The sequence below is a fragment of the Petromyzon marinus genome, chromosome 5 (genome assembly GCF_048934315.1).
Source record: "Petromyzon marinus isolate PM22_M1 ecotype Great Lakes invasive population chromosome 5, UKy_Petmar_22M1.pri1.0, whole genome shotgun sequence".
Taxonomy (NCBI): Eukaryota; Metazoa; Chordata; class Hyperoartia; order Petromyzontiformes; family Petromyzontidae; genus Petromyzon; species Petromyzon marinus.
In genome coordinates, this window is record NC_133671.1 from 11383765 (window position 1) to 11398190 (window position 14426).

The 14426-nt window shown below is 40.1% G+C and overlaps 1 protein-coding gene across 5 annotated transcripts in view; it reads right to left on the reverse strand.

Annotated features, from left to right (window-relative positions):
* The window catches only part of LOC116939054 (transmembrane protein 132E-like), a 456039-nt gene that overhangs the window by 52798 nt on the left and 388815 nt on the right, over nt 1-14426 (reverse strand). The gene's annotated exons all lie outside the window — the stretch shown is intronic.

Sequence of the window (14426 nt, forward strand, 5' to 3'; positions counted from 1 at the left end):
TGCACAAAGCTCAGGGTGCCACACTAGCCAGGTGGCACAGTGGGAGCGTGAGCAGCTTGCAATTTGGGATGTTGTACATTTTAATCCTGGTCGGGGGTTAACTCAGCCCATGGTCACTCTGGAGTTGATAAAATGAGCACCACTTTGTAGAGAAATCAACAGTAGTAGTGCTATGGATAGATTCGCAACAGCCATAGGAATGTGGAATTTTAACCACTGTCTCGCGCTGCATGAAAGAGAATAGCACTAACTTAATGCCCAATTGAGCAGGCAATTTTATTTTTTACTTGGACCTACGGGGCCTGATAGCCCCAGCTAAATGACCACTGAAAATATGGCCAAATTCTAGTGTGTAAAATGATGATCAATTCCATATCTATTTGCATGTGGAATTCAGACAGAAAAGAAGAGCTTATTGGGGTCTGGCCATTGCAATTAGTGAGGATTCTACTCAGCAATTCTCAAGGTCTCAAAGATTCCTCATTTGTTGCAATGGTGAGTTCTGCATCTTTATTCAAATGGGATTCTACTAGGTGATTCATTCTATGTTCAAGTGAATGAAAATTTTAAGGTGGAAATTGCTCATAGACGAATCGCTATTTCTGCAGGAATCATCCATGGTGGAATCGTGGTAAACAATATAATCCCTGCAGGAATTTCCTAGCACTAATGACCTTAAAAAATAACCCATTTGAAATGTTTTGATTTTTTTTCACTAATACATTCTGGCATGGTTGCAAAAAAAAACAAAGTACAATGCCGTGAATACAGGTTGTCACTTTGGGTTACATAATTGGCACACATAAGTGGCAACTCCCCATGGCAAGGACACTTGCTTACATACAATATAGATACACAATTGAATTGTGTGCATTTAAATTTAAGGAGCTTTTTTGTTAACCTGTATAAGAGTACCTTTAATAAAAACAGCATTCCACAGGTAAGACAAAACAAAGGTGAAGAAATATTAAGCAATGTTATGATTTGCAATTCTATTTCATGGATGTCCAATGTTGTGATAATTACAAGAGTAAATGTTGTATTGTACTTTGACAGTTTCTCCTATTTTTTAGTGACTCACTCCACTCTAGATTGAAAACCCATTTTCTTTAGAACTGCTTTTCGTGTTTAGTTTGTTGTCCTTCGTCCACACTTCTGATTAGCATGTTTGGCTACGTACCGTGCAGAAGAAGTTCAACAGACAAACTATGCTTTCGTGCTCAACATGATGAAAACGCTTGGCGTCTAGTCTTATTTATGTCATTAAATGGTAACTGCAAGGATCTCTATGATTACGAGACATTCAAATTATACTCCTGAGAGCCATGAGAATGCGACCACAGGAGGCACTCTGTTACCAAATTATGCAAATAGTTAATTGTAAACTTTAAACGGTCACCTCTATAGTGGAGTCTAGAATATATGGGATATTGCTTTATGGGGGGCAGCATAAAATAAAAGCATACAAATGGCTAAAAACAAATTTATTTCTTACTTATGTAATGATATAGTGACATCTACTGGTTGGAAAAGAGAAGCACGGGTACAGGCACCACTATAAACATCATCCAATCCCAAAAGGGAGAGGTATCTGAATTTTTATTTAAAGCTTTCGTGACTGCAGTAATTCATATTCCTAGCTCTTTCGGTAAAGTCACGTTGAAGGGAAACAATAAAATAAAAAAAAATATATAAAACAATACAAATTCTCACGACGTTTCGACCATAACACAAACGGTCGTCATCAGGTGTGTCGGTCTGTATTAATTTATTTATTTTTAAACGGTGTATTTTTTTATTAATATAAAACGTCAGCGTCACGCGGAGCGATTTGGCAGTTTATTTAGAAGGACTAGTCCATCTATGTTCTGAAAAGAGGAGGGGGGAGACGAAAAATTAATGTATGCTGTCTGAAAGCCAATGTAAGCATGAACAATCAATTAAGACCTGAAATGGTTAATCAAATCTTTCCAATGATTGCTAAGCCAGAATCCATCTTCTCGGTTGAAATTGTCTCTGTGCTTGTATATGTGGATAGCCTCATGAACGAATCTCTCATGATAGCCAGATGGCTTACAAAGAACCTCTGTCTTGGAAAAGTCAATGTCATGTGAGCCTACTGAACTATAACAATGATCTGCCACGGCCGAGGTGTTGGTCCTATCGTGTTTAAGGTCTGCTTTGTGTTCACGAATGCGGTCCGAGACATGGCGTTTGGTTTCTCCAATGTAACTACTACCACAGAGGCAACTTAGTTTGTAGACACCAGGGTACTGTATGTCCGGAATCACATCTTTTACAGACGGAACCAGATCACGGATTTTATGTAATGTGTTGAAACGGACCTGGATCTTGTGTTTATTCAAGATTTTGGAGATCTTTTTTGTGATCCCTGCAATGTAGGGTAAAGTGATGGTTTTGAAAGGCTCCTCAAGAGGGTCCTTCTTCATGGTTTGAGTGATAGCTTTGCGGATTGTATAGTCGGAGTAACCATTAGCCTTAAGAGCTTGGTGTACGTGCTTGAGTTCACTGCCTATGTGTTCCTGGTCGGATATGCATTGGGCTCTATGGTACAGAGTCTTGATGAGATAATTCTTCTGTGATGGATGGTGGTGGGAATCTGGTTTCAGATAAGCATCCGTATGGGTAGCTTTCCTGTAGACAGAGTGGCTCATTGAACCATCAGGTCTCTTTTTTATTAGGACATTCAAAAAAGGTAGCTTACCATCTTTTTCGACTTCCATGGTAAATCTGATGGCTGGGTGTATGGAATTGATGTGGTCGAAGAATTGGTCTAGAGCAGGCCGGTCATGTGGCCAGATGACAAAAGTGTCATCCACGTACCTCTTCCATAAGGTTGGGCACAGAGTGGCAGTCTGGATGGCGTCAGTCTCAAATTTCTCCATGAAAATGTTAGCTATAACCGGAGATAGGGGGGAGCCCATTGGGGTGCCCTCAGTTTGTTTGTAGAAAGTTCCATTCCAAGTGAAGTATGTATTGGTTAAACAATGTCTCACCAGGGGGGGTACCTCAGTGTTTAGTCCTTGATGAACCAAGTCTTCAATGATTGCGATGGTGTCAGGTACAGGAACCTTGGTGAATAAGGAAACTACAAAGAGACCTGATGGTTCAATGAGCCACTCTGTCTACAGGAAAGCTACCCATACGGATGCTTATCTGAAACCGGATTCCCACCACCATCCATCACAGAAGAATTCTCTCATCAAGACTCTGTACCATAGAGCCCAATGCATATGAGAGGTATCTGGTCGCAATGTATAGTGGCGGGGCTGGCTGAGATACTCCGGGAACCAGCTATAAGGTTCCATGAGAGGGCGTGGCTGGAGGCAGAGCCTAGCTGCACCTGCGGCAATATAAGGGGAAGGCGGAGGAGAACTCATGGTCGGTGTGGGGAGCCTTTGGTCCGGACTGCGTTGCTGCTCGCTGTCATCTCTCTCCGTCGTTCGGCCACGTGGCAGATCTCCTGGGAAGTCCCACCACCCATGCTGGCACGCTGTCAACCAGCGGTGAGGCCGGGAGTGGGTGGACAGAACCACACTGTGGGATCGACCACGAGTAGCCTTTAGGGATGCTAATATCTATGTGTGTACTCGGAGAAGGAAGAGGATAAGGTTGGCCTGTGGTGTGCCCAAATGTGAATAAAGAAGAGATTACCTCGAGATGACGTGTCACGGAAGTAACTCATTACACTTATGTAGAATTGGGGTGACATAGAATGTGTCCCCTGTTTGATTGCTTCTTAAAGTAATTGGTTTAACAATTGCAGTAATGAGGGCACTGAGCGACTGACCATCAATGGGTGAAGATCAGCCGATAATTGAACCTAATGGCGGTACCCCAGGGTACCATAGTACCCTGGCTCTCGCATTATGTCCGTGATGCAGTCATTTTTAGGCTGTTGATGGTCGGCGATGCGGCAATCGACTCATCTCGACGAGCTGTACATGATACACCGCAACGGTGCATACGAGCATTCTGGGTTTGAGCGCAATCGTCCTCGCTGCGTTTCGACATCGCGGAGTAGCACTGATTTCAGATTGATTGTCACTCCAGTCGCGGAGTTAGTTCTACCTGATGACGACTGCTTGCATTGCAATTGAAACGTCGTATACTATTTCATTTATTTTCTTTATACGCAACTTTACCGAAAGAACCAAAGAGTAATTCCTGCAGTCATGAAAGCTTCAAATCAAGAATGTTATATCTTTCACATACAAATGTATGTTACGAACCATGTATTAAGACTCAGCTAAGGGGTTCTGCGTATTACAGACCATTTAGCAAACCATATAAAATGCTACTCTGTATTGACAGAGTAATATGATTTGCTGCTAAATAGTAATCGTTATTTTTTATTCAATATTGGTCTGCTAATACACGGACAGTTTCTGGATATAATAATGTGATATTCACCAATGAATACAACCCTACGCATGTAAGCATAAAGCGATGTGCCCAGTTTAGTGGACACTCATATCGTGGAAATCTAGTTGTGTTAATATATGCTGAACATGTTTATTATTATTATTTGTATTATATTCTTTGGGTCTTTTGGTCAAGTCACGTAGTTAGGTTCAAATTAATAAAATAAAATAAACAAAAAACGACGACGTTTCGATCACAACACAAGTGGTCGTCATCAGGTGGATGATGACGACCACTTGTGTTGCGATCGAAACGTCGTAGTTTTTGGTTTATTTTACTTGTATTAATTTGTACAGATCTACGTGACTCTACCGAAAGACCGAAAGAATATGAATTCCTGCAGTCACGAAAGCTTTAAGTGAAGATTTATTTGCATGTGTTAAAATGATTTTATTCTGCACGTCAGAAGACAGCAGAAGTGGATCGTGTGATAATTTCTTCTGATGTGCAAATTAAGCTCTCACAGAGGACTAAGATTGCATGTAAACTCATCACATTTACGTAAACCAATAATTTCACAATGTATGGATCGTAATCAATAATGATAGCATCACATTTTAAATACAATTGTGCGTTGAAGGCAATGCATCATCACAATCATTATTGGTTTATATAACATAACCCTCAAAGTGCATTAACATGGCAAACATTAAACAGTGTCGATCCACATTTGATTTTAATAGTGACTTTTACTGAAAAGTTTGATTTTGTCTGTACTGTATATTTTGGCAGTACCACAATAAACGTGAAATCCATTAACACAATTGATTTAGGTACACTGCCATTTATTGGAGTCAGTACAACCTCTGAAAATAGCTCAGTGGGCTGTGAGACACCTGATATGTGCCATATACAAAATCCATTTGAAAAGGAAAAAAAGGCAGGCAGAATGAGAAATCTTCCAGGCCAACTTTAGCCCACTTATATTTTCAATGCAACATGTCATGTACAGCTGCTCCCACCAGCTGCTAAATATTCAAATGACAGCCTGTGCCCAAAAATCAAGCACACTACATTCAAAAACACAGAATCCTACAGTATCGATTTAAAGCTTTCGTGACTGCAAGGATTCATCTTCTTTGGTTCTTTCGGTAAAGTCACGTAGAATGAGAATAAAATAATACATTGATAAAATAAAATAACGCAATAATATTCTCACGACGTTTCGGCCACAACACAAGCGGCCTTCATCAGGTGAAGGGGACGAGACTGTCTGGAGGACAGCGCTGGAGTGAGAAAGCCGCGCTGAGATCACGACCTTTAAGCTGTGTGAGAAGAAACAAAGTGCCTTGACAAAGGAATTAGCATATAATTTAGCATTGAAATGGCTGAGTGATTAGCTTGTGACTGGTCACAGAAAAGGCTATGTTAAAGTTAAAGCATACACATCCGCAAAGGCACCCCTTGACAAAGGAATTAGCATAGAATTTAGCATTGAAATAGCTAAGTTAAAGTATACACATCCGCAGAGGCACTCCTTGACAAAGGAATTAGCATAGAATTTAGCATTGAAATGGCTGAGTGATTAGCTTGTAACTGGTCACAGAAATAGCTATGTTAAAGTTAAAGCATACACATCCGCAAAGGCACCCCTTGACAAAGGAATTAGCATAGAATTTAGCATTGAAATAGCTAAGTTAAAGTATACACATCCGCAGAGGCACTCCTTGACAAAGGAATTAGCATATAATTTAGCATTGAAATGGCTGAGTGATTAGCTTGTAACTGGTCACAGAAATAGCTATGTTAAAGTTAAAGCATACACATCCGCAAAGGCACCCCTTGACAAAGGAATTAGCATAGAATTTAGCATTGAAATAGCTAAGTTAAAGTATACACATCCGCAGAGGCACTCCTTGACAAAGGAATTAGCATATAATTTAGCATTGAAATGGCTGAGTGATTAGCTTGTAACTGGTCACAGAAATAGCTATGTTAAAGTCAGAGCATATACATTCACCGAGGCACCTAGTACAAATCAAACAGGATAATTTAGCATTGAAATGACTAGGCGAATTTAGCATTGAAATAACTGAGTGATTAGCTTGTGACTGGTCACAGAAATGGCTATGTTGAAGTTAAGGCCTGCACATCTGAGCTATTCACAGTAACTGGGTATACAATACAATATATTATGAATACTATATAGTGAACCAATAAAAAATACTAAAATATAAATTACCTCAATGTTATCAATAAACTCTATATTCTCCAATCAGCTAAGCTACCAACAATAAGTCGTTATATATCACAATGCTATATGGCGAAAAATGGGTGGATTCTTACCCTCAACTTTAGCAACACGGATAGCTACGGGTCCCGTTCAGACGGACGAGTTCATCCATGGTCGGAACAGAGGAGGGGGAGAGAGACAGCTGCGAGGCGCTGTTATACTCCATGTTGTAAACCATACCATTAACCGTGGTGTGAGAGGTATTAAGAGTCAATGCCAGCGAAAGAGCTGCGGTCTGAAGGTCATCGTAAAATACAATTAATTAAGAACGGAAATAGTTTAAAACATCTTTTCAATGTTCTTAGTTTTTTCGGTAAAGTCACGTTGAAGAGAAACAACAAAATAATAAAATATATATAAAACAATAAAAAATTCTCACGACGTTTCGACCATAACTCAAACGGTCATCTTCAGGTGTGTTGGTTTGCATAAATTTATTTTTAAACGGCACATTTATTTATTTATAAAAAACGTTAGCGTCACGCGCAGCGATTTGTCAGTTTACCCAGGACTAGTCCATCTATATTTTGAAAAGAGGAGGGGGGAGACGAAATTTTTTTATAATGTATGCTGTCTGAAAACCAATGTAAGCGTGAACAATCAATTAAGAACTGAAATGGTTTATCAAATCTTTCCAATGATTGCTAAGATAGAATCCATCTTCTCGGTTGAAATTGTCTCTGTGCTTGTATATGTGGATAGCCTCATGAACGAATCTCTCATGGTAGCCGCATCCGCGAACATAAAGCAGACTTGAAACATGGTAGAACGAACTCCTCTGCCGTGGCAGATCACTGTTATAATTCAGTGGGCTCACATGACATTGACTTCTCCAAGACGGAGGTTCTTTGCAAACCAACCAGCTACCATGAGAGATTCGTTCATGAGGCCATTCACATATACAAGCGCAGAGACAATTTCAACCGAGAAGATGGATTCTGGCTTAGTAACCATTGGAAAGATGTTTTAAACCATTTCCGTTCTTAATCAATTGTATTTTACGATGACCTTCAGACCGCAGCTCTTTCGCTGGCATTGACTCTTAATACCTCTCACACCACGGTTAATGGTATGGTTTACAACATGGAGTATAACAGCGCCTCGCAGCTGTCTCTCTCCCCCTCCTCTGTTCCGACCATGGAAAAACTCATCCGTCTGAACGGGACCCGTAGCTATCCGTGTTGCTAAAGTTGAGGGTAAGAATCCACCCATTTTTCGCCATATAGCATTGTGATATATAACGACTTATTGTTGGTAGCTTAGCTGATTGGAGAATAGAGTTTTTTCATAACATTGAGGTAATTTATATTTTAGTATTTTTTATTGGTTCACTATATAGTATTCATTATATATTGTATTGTATACCCAGTTACTGTGAATAGCTCAGATGTGCAGGCCTTAACTTCAACATAGCCATTTCTGTAACCAGTCACAAGCTAACCACTCAGTTATTTCAATGCTAAATTCGCCTAGTTATTTCAATGCTAAATTATCCTGTTTGATTTGTACTAGGTGCCTCGGTGAATGTATATGCTCTGACTTTACCATAGCTATTTCTGTGACCAGTTACAAGCTAATCACTCAGCCATTTCAATGCTAAATTCTATGCTAATTCCTTTGTCAAGGAGTGCCTCTGCGGATGTGTATACTTTAACTTAGCTATTTCAATGCTAAATTCTATGTTAATTCCTTTGTCAAGGGGTGCCTTTGCGGATGTGTATGCTTTAACTTTAACATAGCCTTTTCTGTGACCAGTCACAAGCTAATCACTCAGCCATTTCAATGTTAAATTATATGCTAATTCCTTTGTCAAGGCTCTTTGTTTCTTCTCACACAGCTTAAAGGTCGTGATCTCAGCGTGGCTTTCTCACTCCAGCGCTGTCCTCCAGACAGTCTCGTCCCCTTCACCTGATGAAGGCCGCTTGTGTTGTGGCCGAAACGTCGTGAGAATATTATTGTGTTATTTTATTTTATCAATGTATTATTTTATTCTCATTCTACGTGACTTTACCGAAAGAACCAAAGAAGATGAATCCTACAGTAATTTGTAGCAATAAAATAAACATTAAATGCATTCAGGTCCTGCATATCCATACAGAAATGTATGGGCTAATCATAAGCAGACCCAAACACTGTACCTGGATTCATTGATATGTTTAATTCATAATTTGCCTTGATATTGTTGTGAATTACGAGCAATACACCTTTCTTTTTTGTTACCAGGTGATCACATTGAAGGTAAAACAAAACAAAAATCCCTTTGCACTAGAATCTAACCTGGGATTCTAAAATCGAAGACCCATTTGACCCATGTATTGCTAGTATATTTTTAATTGAGGCAATATGCGGGCTCATTACATCACGTTGGGTCGCGTGTTCGATCACAGTGAAGGTATATCAAAAAAACATGCCTTTACACTAGAATATAATCTGGGATTCTAAAATCGGAGACCCATTGACCCTTGTTTTGCTAGTATTTTTTTATTGAGGCAATACGCAGGTATGTTACATCATGTATTCACACAGCTTAAAGGTCGCGATCTGAGCCTGGCTTTGTTCGCTCCAGGGCTGTCCTCCAGACAGTCTTGTCCCTTCACCTGATGAAGGCAGCTTGTATTGTGGCCGAAACGTCGTGAGAATTTTATTGTGTTATTTTATTTTATCAATTTATTATTTTATTCTCATTCTACGTGACTTTACCGAAAGAACCAAAGAAGACTGTTACATCATGTTGTGTCGCGTGTTCAAACCTGTCGACATGAGCAAACCCGGTTGTAGAGAGCAAGGGGTAAAGAGAAAAGGGAGCAGGCCCTGCTGCCCCAAACAAGGCAGGTTACCAGGGCCAGATTAAGGTTCTTGTAGGCCCTAACCACTTCTGTTTCAAAGGCCTTCAGTGATAACTTTCTCCAGTTGGTAACCGCTGCTGCCCATGTTACTACCGCCACTGCCACTCGCTTGTTTCACACGCACTTTGTCCAGCCGCTGGACAATGTCGTTACTGATACGTTCATTATGTAGTCTGTGCCCTAATTGTATGGAAGCGTGCTGTGTGTTGCAGATAAGTAGATTTAATTTGAAATGTTTGAAAAAAAACAAGGCAAGCCAAAAAATATTAACTGAAAATTGATTCAACTATTTTTTACTATGATTATCATAATCAAACTCTTTGTTTTATTCGCTAAAGTCACGTAGGTAAAATAAAATAAAAGAACTAAATTAAATCACGACGTTTCGGAGGCAACACAAGCTTCCGTCTTCAGGTGGAACAGTCACAGCAGAATTGCTGTCACTGTTCCACCTGAAGAACAGTCACAGCAGAATCGCTGTGACTGTTCCACCTGAAGAAGGAAGCTTGTGTTGCCTCCGAAATGTCGTGATTTAATTTAGTTGTTTTATTTTATTTTACCTACGTGACTTTACAAAAAAAAAGAAAGAGTATGAATCCCTGCAGCCACGAAAGCTTCAAATCTATCATAATCATATCGGATGATGCAGCTTTAAAAGGATGCCATGCATTTTCATCGATAACAAATTCAATGTTCTGACAGGACGACCGCATGGCAAACGCCATATTTTTTACTTTAGTTTCAGCTTAAATATTTGTTTATTGTTATTTTAGGTGTAACATGCCTCACTTAAAACGAGTCAACAACTTGTTACCACTGCAAAGAAATTGCAACGAACAGCCATATGAATATATTTTTTCAAAAATATATCTTGGTTACATTTTTTATCATACAAACAAAAAACAGTGGTATTTTTGTTTTCAAAGGCCCTTTAGTTTTTGTAGGCCCGAGGCAAAGTACGTACTAGGGACAGTACCTACTGTGCCGATTGAATAATATGGCCCTACGGAAGGGTTGAAGCATGTATTTAAGGAAGGAAAGGTGGGTGACGAGGGTAGAAAGGGGTCTAACCAAATCACCATAAAATCAAAACCATCAGAGGCGGCTAAGGAGCGATCATACTTTGCCTCCACCCATCTGAGCCCGTTCCCTTATCTAGTCCATAGGGGTTATACCCCATATCATCAGTCCCCATCTCCCGACTCCCCATACGGCTTGCTCATTTCAGGTGTTGTATAGGGGGACCATCTGGCCTCAAATCCCCCCTCCTTGCCCTTCAGCGTATGGCACAAGATGCTCCATATCCACAATTGCTAGGAACGTACCATAACAACTATGTCCATGCGGGTGGTTAATTCTTTTTTATAATCCAGCATAAATAATTATGCCTTGGAGAGCAAAAGTAGGGAAACCGTATCAGACAAAGGGTAGTGGATGTGGTCGAGGGAACAGGAATCTTACCAATCTCTATAAAATCAAAAGTATTATCAAATCTAACCAGAGCCTGGTTCATCTTGACCAAGTCTAATAATGCAAGTCAAAGGACACAGTACACCAAAAGGAGTTCACATCCTTGGAACTTATTTAATTTATCATAGAAATTGGATATTTCCAGTGCATTTGGATATTATGATAACTGTATCAAACTTGCATAATTTGCAGCTGATAAGACCACCATTAGGGTAACTATATATGCATATTTAAAAATAACATCAACAGGTGATTTTTTAAAGTACTGTATGCCTGTGTAGTGGAGTATGAAGATGTGTTGTGGAAACTGCACAATTGCATGATCACACGGAGAGTGTGGGTTTATCTGGGGTCAGCCAGTGGAGAAGGCGAAAACAGTGTGGGTCGTCTTAGGACAGCCAGGTGCAAAGGCTGGGGTGATGAGGTAACGGTTGGGCCAATTAAGCCAGAAGATCAGCAATGGCGGTGATTGGCTGTGGCTGTTGTCAAGGGCGAGGAGGCGTCGAGATGTCTGGAGAAGGACAGGTGTTTGAGGACGCGAAGCGTGCGGAGGCACGCGGGCCAATTAAATAGCGATGAGAAAGGGGATAAATTGAGGGAGACAGAGACAGAGGTTGGTTGGAGTTGGGAGCTGGACGATGAAGACGCAGAGTTAGGAACGGAGTAGAAGCACAGTCTAGAAACAGAGTTTGGAAACAGAGTAGAAACAGAGTTTGGAACAGAGTTGGAGACAGAGTGAGGAACGGAGTTCGAAAAGCATTATCGGAGCTGAAGCAAGACGAAGTAGTTAGCAGTGGAGTGACCGTAGCGTTAGCGGAGCTGAAGCAAGACGAAGTAGTTAGCAGTGGAGAGAGCGTAGCGATAGCGGAGCTGAAGACGCTGTGTGCAGAGCTGCTGAACGGGGACTCGCTGTGTGCGGAGAAATGAAGTGATAGTGGGGAGACAAAGGTGGTGAGCGAGACGGGCGGAGCACGGCGAGCGAGCCGTGGTGACCAGGATACTGTAGAGTGTGGAGGACATGTTGAATGATGTAAATAAAGCGGTGTTTGAAGAAAGACAGAAGTTGTACGCGTAAAGTCAAACACTACACCTGTATCATAGTAACACCCATTGTGTTAGGAAAGTAAAATAGATATGACTGCTGTCAATGCATGTACGCATACATATTCTGGTGAGGCTCGCAGGTTTTGTGGCTGTTTAAAGTGATGTCTTGCAGTCTAGACACTTTTAACCTGGGTGTACATTATTTGACAGGCATTTTGATGTTTTGCTTCAAAATCACTTTAGATTACTATAATATAAAAAAAGCACCTACATGGCTTCCCATTCCAATAAAATAAGTTCAAGAATGTCTCTGCTGTTGGGTTGCAGAGGTCATTCTGCTATCTCTCATCAAAGCCTCAATAGATGAAGCTGCACCTGTAACAATTATGGTCCTACATGAGCATACTGATGTCAGTTATGACGTTAACATAATCCGTGACAAAATGTACAAATCCCTTTCACAAAGTGCTTGTCGCAAGTTATCTTTTATATATATCCATTTTAGCTGGTTGAAATAATTGCAAACATTAATCTTGTAAATTTAACACGTAGTACACTTTTGAAGCCAATATTATTGATTCACAGTTGATTTTTTGGGGGGGTCAGATCACATTCATAAAATGTGTGTCATATACCCTTCTCCACCCAGTACAGCCAATTAATAAAGTTGTCACATGAACAAACATGCCAATACATCAGCAGTACCACCGTGTGTTGGAGTGTTGGAGTGATTCACAACATCAAAAATTAGGTACGGACATTTTCCTCGTAGTTTCAACCAGCATCATCAGGCAGTTTCCAGCATTACAAATCATTGATATTTAAAAATTCATGAAAAGGAAATTTGTATTTTAAACTAATACGAACAAAATAATCAAATGCAAAAAATATAATGCATTTTCAAGCAATTCAGAAGGGTACCTTGTAGATTCTACAGTACTTTCATGAGCAAATAAAGGAGTGTCTGGATAGGAAATAGCGTAATATAACTACTTCTGAGTTCACATTTATAACAGTGATTTGTGCTTGATTTCATTTTCAGCTGCAGAAGATGTTGAACCAATGTTAATGTTACCATAAGCAATGACTTGCACTGGCTCTAATGTCCATAACCAAGAGTTGGCTAAAACCCCTAATTGTAATTGAAATGGGCTCTTTCTACAGCCATCGGAACATAATTAGTTCTCATCGTTCTTCTGTTGGGGAGGGACAAATATATAGCAACCAGTAAGATGCCATGTGGCACAACGTTAAAATGATCTGTGGCTTGAGAATGTTAAGGTGCAAGCTCCAATTCCTTGTAGAGGTTTAACTCAGCCTTTTGTTCCACGTAGGGTTGATATAATGAGAACCACTTCAAGGGAAAGTCAAAATAGTTCGTCCTATAAAACACTTGCCACCAGAAAACTTATATAGAATTTCCACCACTGACTCTGGACTGATTAACAGGAAATGCGCAATGTTCCATGCTCATTTGAGTGGGAGACCACTTTTATTTTTTGAGTAATGTAATGGCTTTGGACTGCTGGTCGCCAACAATGTTTTCTACTGGACATCTGTTGAAAAGAGCTTAGTAGTTCATCGGATTCCTCCAGTCTAAATAAAGATTTCGATTCTGAAATGTCAAGCTATGAAAAAAAGACTAATTAATTTGAGTGCATCACATATTTTAAGTCCACAATAAGGGTAACATTGGGAACAAAGAAGTGTACATGTAAAGCCTCATATCGTCTGTGAAATGCACAGAGGGACCATAATTTCCTTACACAATACGAAAGCAACATAATGAGGGCCTTTGAAAGCACAGTATGGGTGCTATTTAAGTGAAACCCAATGCACGCAAGCATACCTCCTGGGAGCGCAACTGCTTAATATATTTATACTAATCATCTGCAAGGTGGTTCACGGCTCTCTGCACTTACCAACAATGGTAATTAGGGAACATTTCTCAGAAAACATTTAGTCATGACACAGCACACAACAGTCTCTCTTGTTAATGAGAGAAGAGCGTATAGTTTACACATTCGCTTTAGTGCACAGGACATCCCTTTAAAAATGCACCATGCTCAATTGATCACAACCATTACATAAAGGGGTGGAGTTAGGGGACGAGCCAGGGTCACATTGTTCTAAACGCTTAGGCTTAACGCAGCATATAATTTACACAGGTGTACCTCAACGGTGCTATTTAAAATACCTTATGTGAACTAACTAAAGCCTCTATGGAGGGCCAAGTTTGTGCCATGTTGTTTATAAGTGAAACATTGTCAGTTTAACACGTAGGCTTTCGCGATTAATATGATCCATGCTAGAGGCTATTTTATTTGGGTTAAATATAAATGTCCCTAAACACACCACCACCCGAAACAGCTAATTAGTAAGGTTTG